Here is a 6,284-nt window from a genome sequence, read left to right on the forward strand (position 1 = left end):
ATTTAGCCTAGTATTTGACCAAATCTCTGGATACAGTAGCCTCTCCAAGTTGATACAGAAGAAAGAACCATCAGTTTTCTTTTTGCTTCTGTTTTATTTGCCAGACTCTTCACCATCACCTGTTTATGGGACAGCTATTGGTTACACTAAAGGTCGCTGTTATTGCCACTGAATACAGTTGCCCCAACTGTCAGCCACACCCTGGGCTGAAGACAAAGATGCTTTGTCTTATAGTTCATGGTGAGCGTGAGTAACAAAACAGTAACAATACAGTCATGTCTGTGATACTCGGAAGTCGTCAGAGCACCAGGAGTGGCCCTCCCGATTTCACAAAGCCACTTATCGGAGGCAGGGAGGAGCAAACAATTCTGTTCCTACACAACATGATTTTACTTTAAACCCCTAGACTGGGTAGGGCTTTTTGCTTTGTTTTAAGTAATTTGCATACCCATTGTGGGGCTTGAACTCACAACCCTAAGATCAAGAGTTACACGCTCTATCGCTCTATCGACTGAGCCAGCCAGGCTCCCCCCTGGAAAGGCTTTATCCAGGGAGCTCTGAGGCTGAAAGCTAGCCCACAGACAGTGGCTAGGGGGAGGGGGCGGGAACTGCAGCAGGATGATGAGCTAACAGCTTCCTCCCACCACCACTAAAGGATCACCAGGTGGCCTGAAAAGTTGGGCAACCTCTAGCTCAGATGGCTTAGGGTCATGAAAATTCATCCCAACCTCGAACAGGTCTCAAATGGGCAACCACGGGCTCTGCAATGGATAGGCGACATGTGAGGCTGCTCCTGAAGTCATACCTGTGTGCCTGCTTCCCTGGACTGCTCAAGAATTTTAACTCCCTCAAACTCAAATCTAGGTGTCTGCCCATAGCTCAGGACTGCAAAGGGATTCCTCACTTTTTCTATGCTGTGGTTGCACTTAAATATGGCACTCATTGCCCAGGATTATAGTTCTTTCCTTAGAAATTGGTCTCTCCTCTAAGTAGCCACCTAGATGTGGTATCACTGAACTGTGTAGTCCTCACACTGAACAGGCCCTTGGTACACGTTCATGGAAAGAAACGGACGGGACTGTTGAAAATCAATGTCTACCTATGAACTGTTTTTATAGCCTGCCTCATCACCTCTAGGCACATAAAATTTTTTTATTGGAAGAGAGGCCGATGAAATCACCTCATGTTTTCATCTTGCATATTTCTGTCCAAGAAGAATACAGGTATCCCCCACTTTTTGAAAGTTCCCTTTACACCACTACATTTACACAAAAGACTGACATGAGTACCTGTTTTCACTAAAGGAAAGAAATCCGAAGGGGTCTTTGCTTTTATGAAAAGTGGTGAAAAGCAAAAATAGCATTGAGTGCTGGTCATGCAGCAAGGCTTACAAGGCAGCAGGCCCTCCACCCCCCGGATCAGCTCGAGGGGCCCCACCAAGCTCCTTCCCCAGGAACTGACCTCGCTTCTCTGCATCCAGCTGCCAGAGCTCTGAATTGTTGCCTGTGAGCATCTGTGCTTTATCTCCATTTATTTGGTGCATCCCTTAGTCAGATATGTACTAAGCATCCAGAAAAACCAAAGAGTGGTTTGGTAAATGCCTGGATGATTTACCAGAAAAGCCGAAGAGAGCCAAAGACCACTGAGCCTGGGGTGGCTCAGTCAGTTAAGCGTCTGCTTTCAGCTCAGGTCATGATCCCAGGGTTATGGGATGGAGTCCTGACATCCGGCGCCCTGCTCAGCCTGAAGCCTGCTTCTCCCTCTACCTGCTACTCCTCTTGCTTGCACGCATGTCCCCTCTCTGATAAATAAGAAAGCAAAATCTTAAAACACAATTAAAAGAAAAGCTGAAGAGAGGTTATTTTGGGGGGCCTGGAAATGCTTGAAACCTTTTCCATCTAAACGAGCAGTAATTACTTCTTCGCTTTACATCATTTTGGTTTATGAGAGATCTCGTAGGAATGCTCTGTTTGGGTAGTGGGGACACCTGCATCTCCCCCAGGAAGTCATGCAAGGCTTTGTCGTGATACATTATTAGGAGGTCCCCCCGTACACATCACGGCTTCACGATTTGGTTGGGCCAAGTCATACCGATATACAAAGTGCCGAAGGAGTACTCCAGAGCATCAGTTAAGGGGATTCTGTGACAGGCCTCCTATACGTAATCACCAAGATTCAATCCATCTGCTTTAACAACTCGGCGGTGGTACCTTCTTTGTGCGTAAAATGACACAACATCCAGCTTGTTTCCCACTGCAACAGCTCTGAGTTTTGTTCGGTTTGGTTTTACTGCGAATGCCAGCAGAGAAAAGCTACCCAGACATGTGCTAAAATGACAGATACTTCCCAAGGACTGTGTTAAGTGACACTACCTCCAGGGCGACAGAAAACGCAAAGGGTCTCACAGAGAGCACATGCTGGGGCATTGGGGGATGAACCCACAGGGATTCCTATGGCCTGGGGGGCGGGGGGGCGGGGTCAGCAGGGAAACATTCCCTGCATGTGGTGGGAGATTTGCTGGACAGAAGCAAAAAAAAAAAAAAAAAAAAAAATTTTTTTTTTTTTTAAAGATTTTATTTATTTATTTGGCAGAGAGAGATCACAAGTAGGCATAGAGGCAGGCAGAGAGAGAGAGGAGGAAGCAGGCTCCCCACTGAGCAGAGAGCCCGATGCGGGACTCGATCCCAGAACCCTGAGACCATGACCTGAGCCGAAGGCAGCGGCTTAACCCACTGAGCCACCCAGGTGCCCCCCAAAAAAAATTTTTTTTTAAGAGAAAGAGCCTTCTTTCTTCTTTCTGTGTTTTGGGTCCAAGCTTTTACCCCACTATAACAGTCAGCCCAGACCACTTTAACCACAAAACTTATTGAGAAAGAAAAGATGGAATGTGTGATCGATTTCACCTCGGCCTCCTGTGAATGGGAAAGACTTCCATGCATCCTGCGGAACATGTTTCTCTCCTCTCCCTTCCGGTCATGTGTACATTCCTTCAGGCATCACCAAACTGTTTGCCTTGAAATCCCTGTTAACTGCGAAAAGTGATTGAGGTCCCACAAAGAAATTTTACTATTTTATCTATCAATATGGACTTTATTAGAAATTAACACTGGAGGGCACCTGGGTGGCTCAGTGGGTTAAACCACTGCCTTCGGCTCAGGTCGTGATCTCAGGGTCCTGGGATCGAGTCCCGCATCGGGCTCTCTGCTTGGCAGGGAGCCAGCTTCCCTCTCACTCTGCCTGCCTCTCTGCCTACATGTGATCTCTGTCAAATAAATAAATAAAATCTTACAGGGCGCCTGGGTGGCTCAGTGGGTTAAGCCGCTGCCTTCCGCTCAGGTCATGATCTCAGGGTCCTGGGATGGAGTCCCACATCGGGCTCTCTGCTCAGCAGGGAGCCTGCTTCCCTCTCTCTCTCTCTGTCTGCCTCTCCATCTACTTGTGATTTCTCTCTGTCAAATAAATAAATAAATAAAACCTTAATAAATAAATAAATAAAATCTTTAAAAAAAAAAGAAAGAAATTAACACTGGAAAAATTTTGAGATATTTATTAATTCATTAAATAATGTTAAACCTACAATAGGTTTACATAAATAATATCTTTTAATGGAAAGTAAGAACATATTTTTAAAAATAGTGGGAAGAGTGGCGTTGCTTTACCTTTTGACAATTCTCTTAATGTCTGGCTTCTCAGTTGGATTCTCAGATCTTCTGCATTCAACCCATTGTGATATGTTGCCACGATTAAAGCATATGAAGAAAATTCAGCTTCAAACAGAAACGTTGTAGAAAAGAAGAGGATTTTAATAACGTTTTTAGATCATTGTGGCTGTTCTTAAATCCTGCACCCAAATTCTTCAAGCTGCAGTTTCTTAAATTGCATCAGTGGGGATGCCTGGGTGGCTCAGGTGGCTGGGTATCCAACTCTTGATTTCAGCTAAGGTTGTGATCTTAAGGTCATGAGATCATGTCAGGCTCTGCTCTCAACTTGGAGTCTGCTGGAGATGCCCCTCCCCTTGCTTGTGCTAAATAAATAAATAAAATCTTTTTTAAAAAATCATATTGGTGAACTTTTCATACTCTGTTATATTAAAATCCATTGGTCTGGACTTGCTTTTTTTTTTAAGATTTTATTTATTTATTTGAATGAGAAGGAGAGAGAGAAAGAGAAAGTGAAAGAGATCACAGAAATAGCAGAGAGGGTCAGAGAGAGAAGCAGACTCCATGCTGAGCCGGGACCCTGACATGGGACTCAATCCCAGGACCCCAGCATCATGACCTGAGACGAAGGCAGAAGCTTAACCAACTAAGCCACCCAGGTGCCCTTTTGCTCTTGGAGTGGATCATTTTCCTATGCATGATTTGTAACAGTGTTTGTCTTTTTGAAAATCTAGATCTTGCAAGTGTTAACACATTTCATATCCTTTATCAGATAAATCTTTTGGGTTTGTTTTTTTTTTGCTTTTTTTTTTCTCAATTTATTTATTTTCAGAAAAACATTATTCATTATTTTTTCACCACACCCAGTGCTCCATGCAAGCCGTGCCCTCTAAAATACCCACCACCTGGTACCCCAACCTCCCACCCCCCTGCCATTTCAAACTCTTCAGATTGTTTTCAGAGTCCATAGTCTCTCATGGTTCACCTCCCCTTCCAATTTACCCAAATTCCCTACTCCTCTCTAACGCCCCTTGTCCTCCATGCTATTTGTTATGCTCCACAAATCTTCTGGTTAATGTCACCACCAATCTCATCAGAGAAGTTAAGTTTGTAAGTGTTTAGGAAACTATCAAAGACACAACAGCAGATATAGGTTTTTCAAAATTCTTTCTCTTGAAATCTCTGGTTTTATCACTGGCAATAAATACTGTCAGTTGGTTTCCTTAATAGTTTCAGCTCACTCCATTCATTTTCAAGAAAATTTCTGTGAAATACCGAATAACCATAGTTTGTCTATCAGTTGTTCCTCAAGCGAATATGGTGTGCTGTGAAAAGGTGGCCAGTGCAGGTCACACCCCAAGCAATCACACAAATGCTTTCCTCAAGACAAAGACCATATTTTGGAATGCAGCAGAAGCACTCTGTGTGCATTTCCCATTTTGTCATGCAGAATATTAAAAAGATGTGCACTCGAGGGTCTAGATTTAATAAAATTAATTTTTATGGCTTCATTGGGATGTTTTAAAGTGAGCCCATGGTTGTTTTTCCTGCAAAGGCATGATACGGAACAATACCGTGGCTGCTCCTGCCCTTGCTTCTGCAATTGTCAACAGAGGGGGAAAAAAAAAAAAAGGCCCAAATGTCAGTATTATTATGAAAATAGTTTTGGCCTGTGGATCCCTGTAAGAGTCTCAGGGACATTTCAGAATCCTGTTGACCACACTTGGAGAACTGTTGCCTTGGAGGGGAAGGTCGAACGAGACCCAGAAAGCCTGGTGTTTGAGCCCTTAGATAAGAAGTTCAGCACTAAGGAGCACCTGGCTGGCTGAGTGAGAAGAACATGTGACTGTTGACCCCAGGGTCATGAGTTTGAGTTCCAGGTTGGGTGGAGCGATTACTAAAAATAATAATAATAATAATATTTTTAAAAAAATGTTCAGCAATTTAACAGCTACCTGAACATGAGTAAGTTAAACTCCCTGGGTCTTAACTTTCTTATGTGTAAAGAATTTTTTTTAAGAGGGCATGATCAGCACTTCAAGAATTATATATGTAAAGTGAGTGCCTAGAATATAGACCAAAGTAGAATATGGACCAGAGATGTGTGGGTAAGAGAGTTCATGAACAAAGGACATCATTGGAGAAAACTCAAGTATACCTTAATTAACATATGCATTCCAAATTACTTATAGAGAGCCACAACCAGCCGCTGTGCTCCGTGGACACACAGAAACAAGTGGCATGATCCCGGCTCCTTAATAGTTTATAGGGGCATTTTACATCAACTTGGTATTTAAATCAACTGTAACTGATCAGTGTTATAAGAAAGGCATGTGCCAAGTACCAAGGTCAAGCAGGGAAATACTTGCTCATAGTCTACATATGGATATAGGAAGACAATTGAAACAGGAAGAGGGACTCTAGGGCTAGTCCATGTGGAGAAGATGACAGACAGCCCGGTTTTTGGCCGGTTTACTGGTCACCAAGCCACTTGATAAGCTACAGGGAGGGGGGAGCCCCATCGTTCTGAACTACAGACTATACTCTTGAATGGGGAAGACAGTCCTAGCAATAGCGTCACAAGCACAGACGGGATTTCCAGATCCCCGCCATGGTGGTGAGATT

This window comes from Neovison vison, chromosome 3 (genome assembly GCF_020171115.1).
Source record: "Neovison vison isolate M4711 chromosome 3, ASM_NN_V1, whole genome shotgun sequence".
NCBI classification, from domain to species: Eukaryota; Metazoa; Chordata; class Mammalia; order Carnivora; family Mustelidae; genus Neogale; species Neogale vison.